This window comes from Cupressus sempervirens, chromosome 6 (genome assembly GCF_028749045.1).
Source record: "Cupressus sempervirens isolate cs-2001-9-10 chromosome 6, ASM2874904v1, whole genome shotgun sequence".
NCBI classification, from domain to species: Eukaryota; Viridiplantae; Streptophyta; class Pinopsida; order Cupressales; family Cupressaceae; genus Cupressus; species Cupressus sempervirens.
The window spans coordinates 696,625,357-696,636,960 of record NC_143123.1 but is presented as its reverse complement, the minus strand read 5'-3'; the positions used below and the strand labels follow the sequence as shown (position 1 = coordinate 696,636,960).

The following is an 11,604-nucleotide window of genomic DNA, read 5'->3' as shown; positions in this document are numbered from 1 at the left end:
TTCTATCAAACAACTTCTATGATGCCTATGAAATTTGCATTTGATTGGCATTAATACCCTTGTCAATGCTTTTAGGCTTGTCATATTTCCTAAGCTTGAACCATTCCCTTCTTCATTTGAAGCACCAAGGATATGGCTTCATCTTTTTGTTTGGCAAAAGAGATTGCAAGTGTAGGCAAGGAGCCATAGTCACATTCGATAGTCAGGACTCTATTGCCAAACAATCAGATTGTCAATTATTCCACATTTGACACATATATTTCAAATGCCTGAGCCTCGCATTAACAAAATTATCCTGTTGAGGTGGAAATTAGTGCTCCATCTACTTGTCCACATTCTTCATTTTTTATTGCTTTGCATTGATTTCTCTAACTTCAATATTCTACTAAACCAAAATTAGATATGTATTGAAGAAGATATTTTAGCCTTATGAAGACTTTCTGATTTTCATTCATCCACTGCTTGCATCTTTACATAAAATTCATATAGTAGTTATTCAAAGTTGGTGTTTGGCTTCAAAATTTTGGGTTAGGATTATGGTTAAAAGTTCGAGTATGTAGAGAGAGGTAGTTTTAAAAAGTTGTACATGGATAGAGAGAGTGGTTTAGATCCAAGCTCAAACATCATAACCTTAACCTTTGAAAAGGTTTTGGTACGTAGTGAGAGATAATATTAGTATGTAGAGAGAGGTAGTTTTGAATATTTGGGAATTAACACCGCCCCCTCCCCCCTCTCTCTCTCTCTCTAGAATTAATTTAACTAACTCACAGTAAAATATCTGGGTAACACAAAGTTTTTTTTTTTTTTTTTTTGTTAAAAATAAAAAATATTAAGTACAATTTTTTTTAAGGAGATGGTAAATTTATTTTCTAAAAGAATATTATTATTTTCATTAATTTTAGAAAATTTCCATTTGTTTAAATAATAGTAAATTTGACCACTGGTCTTTAGTAGTGTAAAATTGAAAACTTTCATGTAGATTTAATTTTTAAATAATTTTTTTTGGTTTCATTTAAAAATAATGCCAAAGAAAACACAATTATAAACATTGTAGTGTTTATTGAATATTTGTTTGGCATAACTTCTTTTTTGCATCTTACTAATGGATTACAAGTCAATATGAAATGTTGGTGCAAATGAAACTCATGTAATTTAAGTCACAAATGATACTCATTAATCAATATTAATTATGAAATTTTAATAGCTTTATTTTTATAATGCTCACACCTTGCTTTGACTTTTCCTCTTTGAAATAGCTATAGTATAATTTTTCCATTACCAATCATTAAACAATCAAAGAACATTAACCTATAAAATAAAAATTTAATAACATACCAAGATTTTCTATAAGAAACATAGTTTAGAATTGTTATAGTTATAGTCATTATCTATCACTATTTTCTTTGTTTGAGAATATGAAATATTATTTGTGAACTATTGTTATAATGAAAAAAATCTTGTGGCTCGTCATTACTCTCAAACAAACACACAACTGCTAGTTTATTAAATTTAAACCAAGGATAGACACACGATATAATTAAGTTAGACCAATATATAAGCTAGATCTTCCAACACATATAAATCATCGATTAAAAATAAAAGTAAAAATAAAATTTAAAAAATTCTCTTTTCCTTACAATACTAAATTTATCATTCATAAAATAAAATTTCTAAATCATCTAAAACAATTTCTTATATATAAATCATTCTATAATTATACAATGATTTTTACTGAAAAGGTAAACTAAATTAACTCTATTAAAATAATAATACAACTCACTGCCAAAATAATCCTGCCTACTAAGTTATTTTATACTTTGATAACATTAGCCGCTATTAGTGTTGCTTTGGTCTACTTGCTCATCCATAGGCACGGAACATGAACATTGGATCCGTGGAATTTGTGGCTGCATCTTCCCTTCCAACATCAGCACGACTTGCCCCATACCTGGCCTCATTCCTTCATCCTTTTCAATGCATAACAATGCTACAATACTTGTTCTTCTCATCTCTTCAATGTCTTTCTCCTCTGCAATACCCTCCTCCACAATATCAATTGTGTTGCCATTGTAAATTTGAGAAGCAGCCCATGAGGGAAAGTAATACCGACTCGAGTCTTGAACATTTAAATCCAGATTTCTTCGGCCAGAAATGATTTCCAAGAGTGTCATACCAAAGCTGTATACCTCAACCTTGGCATTGATGGGAAGACCAGAGATCCACTCTGGAGCCAAGTATCCTCTCGTACCCCTCGTTGTGGTGAGGACGTGGCTGAAATCTCTACCCACAAGCTTTGCCAATCCGAAATCTGCTAACTTGGGCGAAAAATTATTATCCAGAAGAATATTCTTGGGCTTGACATCATAGTGAATGATGCAATCTCTGCATTTTTCATGGAGATAAAGTAACCCTCTTGCAGTGCCCAAAGCAATCTAAAATCTGGTCTTCCAATCCAGTATCTTTTGTTTATCTGAGAAGAGGAAGGAATTAAGAGAGCCGTTAGACATGAAATCATAAATAAGAAACCTTTTCGATCCCTCTGCACAAAACCCTCGAAGCCTCATCAAATTGGCATGTTGTTGTTAATTATTGTTAGTTGGACAGCTGTAATTTCTGACCCGAAAATAGCAGCACTATTTATGGGTAGCTTGGACAGCTGTTCGTCCTTATCTATGAATAGCGATTGTATTTATGGGTGGTTTGGACAGCTGTTTATCCACTTGCCAAAAATTAGTAAATGGTTATTATTTACTAATTTTAGTGATTACTTTTGGACACTTTGCAACCAATTCTATTATTGGCTGTCGAGTTGTCTTAATCTCAGCCGTTGGTTAGATTTAATCTCGGTCGTTGGTTTACCAACAGGAGTAGTATAGAAAGGGGTCATTGGGTCATTTGGATGTGAAGAAGCATTTTGGAGAAGCAGTTTGCAGTGTTAGCAAACAGTCTTGCAGTGTTAGCAAGGGCGTAGTGTTAGCGCAGGGATAGCAGTGAAAAATATCAGCGGGAGAAATTAGGAGGTTGTCGGAGTTCTGCTAGTGTGAGGCAAGGAATTTTGTATCTCTTGATTTTCTAAAGTTTAATATAATTTCTTATCTGTAGAACTGGTTTTCCCTTAGGGGTTTTTCAGGGACAATTTGTCCGAAAATATTGTGTTGATTCTGTTGCGCATTTCTTTCCGTATTTTTTTAAGTGAAGTTGCAGTTGTGTTATTCTTCGATATTAGCTGGGAATTTATTTTCAGTAGTTTAATAATCATTTGTGATAGGAGATTAATAATCAGTGACTGCAATAGTTTGATTTTTCACATGGTATCAGAGCATTGTTAAGGGTAGAAGAGTTTTGCCTTAGGAAAGAAATTTTGATCTCTTTAGATTTATTATTGCTTTAAACCCTTGAGATGGCTTCAGCTAGTTTGAGAGATCAGGATAGATTGGATGGTGCCTCAAATTTTGGTGTTTGGAAGGCCAGAATTTCTTTATTGTTGGAAGAGAATGGTATCAAGGATTATGCTACCAGTGGTGTACCTGTACCAACGGATGCAACACAGCTTGCAGCATATAGGAAGGACGATGCCAAAGCGAGGAGGATTATCCTTGATGGTGTCAAGGATCATATTGTTCCACATATCTCGGAGCTAGATACAACAAAGAAGATGTGGGACACCATTCTAAATCTGTACCAGAATGCTACCACTAACAGGAAGTTGATTCTCAGAGAGAAGCTAAAGAATACCCGGATGAATCAGGGAGAAGACGTCACAAGTTATCTCACCAGGCTCAAACTTGTCAAGGATGAGTTAGCAGCTGTTGGAGATAGCCCTAGTGATGATGAGCTAGTGAGAATAGCCCTAAATGGGTTTACTAAACAATGGAGTGTCTTTGTTCAAGTTGTCAGTGGACGAGATACTTTACCGAGTTGGGATCGACTATGGACTGATTTCACTCAGGAGGAGTTTAGACTAAGTCTTGTCAATGGGGCCAACAAGAGTCAAAAAAATGAGGTGGAACAAGAGAACGTTGCCCTAGCGGGTAAAGGGAAAGCAAAGAAGGGATCTAGCAAAGGATCAAATTCACAAAGTGAAAAGAAGAAGAAAGACCTTTCTAAGGTCAAGTTCTTTGGATATCACGAGTTTGGCCACTATGTTAGTGATTGCCCAGAGAGGAAAAAGGGTAAGAAGCAGGTGGCAGCTTTAGCAAGTGCAGAAGAACTCTCCAGCACAATGGAAGATGAGTTTGCACTCATAGCTTGTATGGTTAGCTCAACCTCATAGTGTGTTTGGTATATAGATAGTGGGGCGTCATTTCATATGACAGGAGTTAGAGAGTACTTCTCCAGTTACAAGGAGGAGGACACCAACATCCAGATTTCTATGGGAAACTTGTCCAAACTCAACCCTATTGGGAAAGGGACTATTCAGTTTCAGAGGGAGAATGGAAAGATAATTCCTCTTCATGATGTGTTATATGTGCCAGGCTTAGGTATGAATTTGGTTTCTGTATTTGTTCTTCAGGATAGGGGGTATAATGTACTCTTTAGAGGGACACATGTGTTGATTAAGCACAAGGATTGGAAATCACCCATAACTATTGGAGTTAGGAGTGGTCGCCTTTATAGATTGCAGTTTGATACTCCTAAGGCACTTATGAGCAACAATAATCCTAGAGATCCTGGAGAGCTATGGCATAGGAGGTTGGGCCATATTCATCATGGAGCACTTAGATTGCTTCGTGAGACTGTGACAGGTGTTCCAGAGGTGAGCACAAAGCATGACAATGTATGTAAGGGATGTGTGTTGGGGAAGTTTGCGAAAGCATCTTTTCCAAGGAGTGACACCAGATCTAAGGGTGTTCTTGATCTAGTACATTCAGATGTTTGTGGACCAATGTCAACGAAATCTCTTAGAGGATATGAGTACTATCTTACTTTTATTGATGACTTCTCGAGAAAGACCTGGATATACTTCTTGAAGACTAAAGATGAGGTTTTTAGTCGATTCCAAGAGTTCAAGGCTCTTGTGGAGAACTCGACAGGAAAGAAGATAAAGGTTCTTCGGTCAGACAATGGAGGCGAGTACAAAGGAAATGTCTTCCAGGAGTTCTGCACTAGAGAAGGAATCAAGAGAGAATGGACTGTTCGTTACAATCCACAGTAGAATGGAGTTGCTGAGAGGAAGAACCGTTCTATATCAGAGGCAACAAGAGCTATGCTACATGACCAGGACATGCCCCGTTACTTATGGGCAGAGGCGTGTAATACAACAGTCTACATTCAGAATAGAGTTCCACACAAGGTGCTAGGGAAGATGACACCAGAGGAGGCTTTCACAGGGAAGAAGCCAGATGTTAGTCACTTCAGGATATTCGGGAGTTTGGCATATTGTCATATTCCTAGAGATACACGTACAAAGTTAGATCAGACTGCAGAGAGGGGGTACTTTTTTGGGTACAGTGAGACCTCAAAGGCATACAAGATTTTCATTCCAGGGACTAAAAGAGTTATTGTCAGACGGGATGTCAAGTTCATGGAGGACAAGGCATTCAAGAGATCCAGAGATTTGCCAACAGATGATCAGAGTGAGCAGCCAACAGAAGCTCCAAGACCAAGTCAAGGGCATCAAAGCTCAAGTACAGTTACCAGTACGAGTGTAGACTTTGCTAGTGAAGATTCACAGAGTATGGAGCAATAGGTGCAACAGGAAATGCATCTAGAAGACTTAGAGGTTGAAATTTCATCCTCTACAGTTGGCAGTAGGAACCATGTGGTTCCAGATACACAAAGGTATACTCAGGAGTTTGTGGGAGCTCCTAGGAAGAGTACTAGACAGTGAAGACAACCAGCCAAGTTCAATGACTATGTGGCATTAGTTAGTCAGTTGGTAGATAGTGAGCCTTCTAGCTATCAGGAAGCTGCAGAACATCAGGTATGGCAAGATGCTATGGTTGAGGAATATTCTTCAATAATGCAGAATGATGTGTGGGAGGTAGTACCTAGACCAACAGATAGGGTTGTAGTTGGATCACGCTGGATCTATAAGATAAAGCACGGTGCAGATGGTAGCATCGAGAAATACAAGGCTAGGTTTGTGGCAAAAGGGTTCTCTCAGAAGGAGCGAATAGACTATGAGGAGACATTTGCTCTAGTTGCCAGGTATACTTCTATACGAGCTGTAATCTCACTTGCAGCACAGATGGGATGGCATATCTATCAAATGGATGTCAAGACAGCATTCCTCAATGGTGAGTTGAAGGAGGAGGTATACATAGAACAACCGGAAGGCTTTGTAGCACACAACAAAGAGACCCACATGTGCAGATTGAAGAAAGCATTGTACGGACTCAAGCAGGCTCCTAGAGCGTGGTATGAGCGCATTGATACATACTTGCAGAAAATGAGCTTTGTGAAGAGTGATGCAGATGCTAACCTCTACTACTTGATGGTTAGGGATGAGATTCTCATTCTTGTTCTTTATGTGGACGACCTATTTCTTACAGGTTCACTAGGGCTCATAGTGGATTGCAAGAGGAACCTTGCAGAAGAGTTCGAGATGAAGGATTTAGGACTTATGCACTACTTTCTAGGCATGGAAGTGTGACAGACAGATGGGGAGATTTTCCTTGGTCAAGGGAAATATTGCATTGAAATCTTGAAGAAATTCGGGATGGAGGATTGCAAAGCCATGTCTACACCCATGATCACGAATTGGAGGAAGGTAGATACATCTAAGGAGAAAGATGTAGATCCCACTTTATATAGATAGTTGATTGGTTCGCTTATGTATTTGGTCAACACTAGACCAGATATAGCATTTGCAGTAAACTCTCTTAGTCAGTTCATGGTTGAACCAAAGAGAATGCATTGGATAGCGGCTAAGCATGTGCTATGTTACTTGTGTGGTACAGTTGAGTATGGGATCAGATATGTTCGAGGTGAAGGTATCAGGTTGATAGGCTATACTGATGCAGATTGGGCAGGAAGTACAACAGACAAAAGGAGAACTTCAGGGTGTTGTTTCAGCTTGGGATCAGGAGTTGTATCTTGGTTCAGCAGGAAGCAGAAGTCTGTGGCTTTAAGTTCAGCAGAAGCAGAATACAGAGCAGCAAGCATGGCGACATGTGAAGCTATATGGCTTCGGAAGTTGTTAGTAGCCTTGTTTGGTCAGAAGGTTGAGACTACTGTGATACATTGTGACAATCAGAGTTGCATCAAGTTGTCTGAGAATCCAGTGTTTCATGATAGGTCTAAACATATAGATATCAGATATCACTTTATCAGAGATTGTGTACAAAGGGGAGTTGTTCGACTACAATACATACCTACAGATGAGCAGGTAGTAGACATTCTGACGAAGGCTTTGGGAAAGGCCAAATTTATCTTCTTCAGAGATAAGATGGGTGTCATGCAGATGAGCTTCCTCGCTAAGAGGGAGTGTTAATTATTGTTAGTTGGACATCTATTATTTCTGACCCGGAAATAGCAGCACTATTTATGGGTAGCTTGGACAGTTGTTCGTCCTTATCTATGAATAGCAGTTGTATTTATGAGTGGTTTGGACAACTGTTTGTCCACTTGCCAAAAATTAGTAAATGGTTATTATTTACTAATTTTAGTGATTCCTTTTGGACACTTTGCAACCAATTCTATTATTGGCTGTCGAGTTGTCTTAATCTCAGCCGTTGGTTAGATTTAATCTCGGTCGTTGGTTTACCAACAGGAGTAGTATAGAAAGGGGTCATTGGGTCATTTGGATGTGAAGAAGCATTTTGGAGAAGCAGTTTGCAGTGTTAGCAAACAGTCTTGCAGTGTTAGCAAGGGCGCAGTGTTAGCGCAGGGATAGCAGTGAGAAATATCAGCGGGAGAAATTAGGAGGTTGTCGGAGTTCTGCTAGTGTGAGGCAAGGAATTTTGTATCTCTTGATTTGCTGAAGTTTAATATAATTTCTCATCTGTAGAACTGGTTTTCCCTTAGGGGTTTTTCAGGGACAATTTGTCCGAAAATATTGTGTTGATTCTGTTGCGCATTTCTTTCCTTATTTTTTTAAGTGAAGTTGCAGTTGTGTTATTTTTCGATATTAGCTGGGAATTTATTTTCAGCAGTTTAATAATCATTTGTGATAGGAGATTAATAATCAGTGACTGCAATAGTTTGATTTTTCACAGTTGTATGTTTCCTAGAGAACTGATTTCTGCTCGGAATTGCTTCTCCTCTTGTCTCTGTACAGCCTCCATCTTCTTAACAGCCACAATTGTACCGTCTATTAAGTATCCTTTGTACACCGTGCCGAATCCTCCGCTTCCCAGCTTGGACCTGAAATTCCTAGTTGCAATCTTCAACTCTGTGTAGCTAAATATTCTCAGAAAAGAATTCGAGGAATCTTCATGCCTCTCCATTGATCGTAGCCACTGCCTCTTCCGATGCCGCCTCCAAATTAAAATTGAGAAAATCCCCAATGCAACAACGGCCAGAGCAGCAACAACAATTTTGGTTATGAGTTTGAAGGATGATGATTTCTCCGTCTTCGAGAGTGCTGAGGCAGCTACTCGAATACGGACTGAATTGCTTATTAATGGAAGAGAGCTACGCATGTTCAACAAATCTCCCGACCAGATCTAGCAGATTCTCGAAGACGGAGTGAATGTAAACGCAGTGCAGGAGCAGTTGAGGAGGCAGGATTTCTGGCAATCTTTCTTTGTGGTTGCAGGGTATGACGATGCGGAGTCAGCATCAGGCAAAGTGACGCCGAGTTCCATGAATCCGTCCGTGCTGCCATTTTTAGGGTTGCAGTTCAACGGGCTCTGGCGAACACAACCACTTGACCAAGAGTCTCCCGATTCCCAGGCGCGAGTGTCTTTTGGGGTGAAGCCTTCCGGGCAGCCGCAGAACTGAAGGTTGTTGGAATTGCAGGTTCCATAAGCGCCACAGAGACCATATACGAAACACTCATTTCTCGGTCGAGACCAGAACATGCTCCATTCACTCTTATCGAGCAGAAGATATAATTGTATCCCTCCAGACTTTGTTAGGACGTATCGCGAGAGCGCGTTATTGATATTTGTCAATCTAAATGTGAAATAAAAGCCAGATTTTGTATCTTCAACACTGGAATTGTACAAGTCTTTGTTTGCCATTTCTGGAATTTGACTGAAGATATTGCCGTCCCATGTTCCGCTTGTCCAATACTCCACAGAATTTTTCCATTTTAAGATGAACTGTATGGTTCCAGATGGATCCAGCTGATAAGAGAAAAGCCCAGGAGCAGGCTCGTATGAGCTTTTCCAAGATACTAACTTTTGCTGCCCACCGAACCTTGTCCCTGGCAACAAGGTGTCAATAGGATAGTCGAAGCTCTGCCAAACAGTTTCAGATTTGTTGCCATCACTGAGCATTATGTAATTGCCAGAATCTAATATCACAGCCCGGCATGCCTTGTTCGATATGTTAGCCGACCAAAGAGATGCACCCGCTGCGTCAAACAGTCCCAGATCACCTTCTTTTGAGAGCTTCAAAACGCCAGACATGTTTTTCGCCGGAGTCTCCCTGTTAGCCACCCAAACATACGTCCTCTCTGTTACATAGGCATACCAGATGCCGACATACCAGTTATCGGTACCATTTGGGCTGAAGAAGCCCAATTCAAATGTGCCATTCTTTGAAATTAATGTCTGATTTCCGGTAATCGAGGAGCCCAGGGAAAGAGTATCTCCACCCTCCACCGCAGCGCCAAAAGTTGCAAGTCGAAAAAACACTGCAAAAATAAAAGGCAGGCTTAAGCAGAACTTTCCCCTGATTTCCCCCATCATAAGTTATGGAACGAACCTCCTCAAGGCTAAGTGAAATTCGTTTCTTGTGTTTCAATATGGGACAAGGTTCTTAAAATTGTTGTTAATAAACAAGTCTAGTCAAGTCAATTTTTAATGTAAATGTATAAGTCAATTGTAATAGTATGCAAAGTAACTATACTAGTATATAACTAGCACTTGTATCTTGAATGGTGCAAGGGTTAAGTGGATAGACATGTATACTCTTATATTTTTATATCTATTTATTAGTCTAATATCCATCTATCAAATCATATATCTTTATCATTCTTTCTCTTTATCTCCCTCATCTACTCTTCCTATTTGTTTTCCACCCACTCTGCTCATCTTTTCCTCTCGCTTCATCACTATCTTCCACTTTGATTTTCAACTAATCCATCTATCGCATCATATATCTTTATCATTCTTTCTTTTATCTCTATCCTCTTCTCTTCCTACCACCCTCCTCTTTGTCTCCCCCTTCATAACTATCATTTACTTTCATTCTGATCCAGTTATCTAGACAATGTCTCTACCTATATTTTCTAATCTATTTGTAACTCTACTCACTCCACTCACTCTCTTATTATCTCTTGTTATAATTATCCATCCATCTAAGATTATTTCCTATATCATAGAAAAATTATGTTTTAAAAAAAGACACTTTCAAAATTTACTAAAGCACACAAAAAAAAAAAATTTAAAATATTTATTAAATTTAAGAAGATATTGACAATTTTTCAAAAAATAAATAAATAGTTTAAAGTATCTACTAAATTGAAAAAGATATTGATAATTTAGCAAACAATAAATTACAATGTTACAGATTTACTATTGAAAAATAATAATTATACATCATCTTTGTTACATCATTATTCAAAGGAGGGAGGACCCAAAGTTTATAATAAGAATATCATTTACCATCTATTCTTAATTATATAGAAAAAATATTAGAATATGATTTATTAAAATATTATAATTTAATTATTATAAAATCATTAATTTATTAATTCATTTATTATCTAGTTCATTCTTTCATTTAATATTTAAATATTAAATATTATAATTACATATTTGAAAAAGTAGGGCACTTTAAAAATAAATTAATTAGAATGTTAAGATTATTAATAGGTATTAGCATAATAATAATTTTTCATACATAATTTTTTCAATTAATTATATAGAAAAGTAACAATGAAGTTGAAATGTAGCATAAATTAAATTGAACCTAGAATGGGATCTTGAGAATGTAAAACAAAAACTATAGTGTATAAAAGAGAGTAAGTACAAGGTATATGGTGGAAACATTTTTCGATCACATGACAAAGAGATTAGGGAATTTTAAATTTTGAAATATATGGTAGGATAATAATAATATTTTAAAATAATAACTAAGCCATTGTGAAAATAAGGTTAAACTATAAGTATCCAAATATAAAAATATTCAAAAATCAATTAATTATATAGAAATAAAATATAAAGATAGGTTATATTTTATAATTTTAATTTGTGAGATTAAATATTTAATAATATAGATTAATTGATATCTTATTGTTAAAATAAAAAAAAAACAAGAAAATGTAAGAAAAAATTAAAATTAAAATATGTAAATGGAAAAGAAAAAACTAAATATATTTTAAAAAGAAATTTTTTATAGTCAATATTGTAAATTCCTTATGAACTTATTAATACTAATTTAAGGAAACTTCTATTCATTTGTCAATTCTTCATGTAGACAACATCCACATTCCTAAATATTGTAGATTTATTTATAAATCAATCAATCTATTTAAAAAACTAAGCTTAC

The 11,604-nt window shown here is 36.9% G+C and overlaps 1 pseudogene; it reads right to left on the bottom strand.

Annotated features, from left to right (window-relative positions):
* Window positions 1–1,826: 1,826 nt before the first annotated feature.
* LOC149554112 (G-type lectin S-receptor-like serine/threonine-protein kinase At2g19130) lies at window positions 1,827–9,797 on the bottom strand (annotated as a pseudogene).
* Between the last annotated feature and the right edge of the window lie 1,807 nt (window positions 9,798–11,604).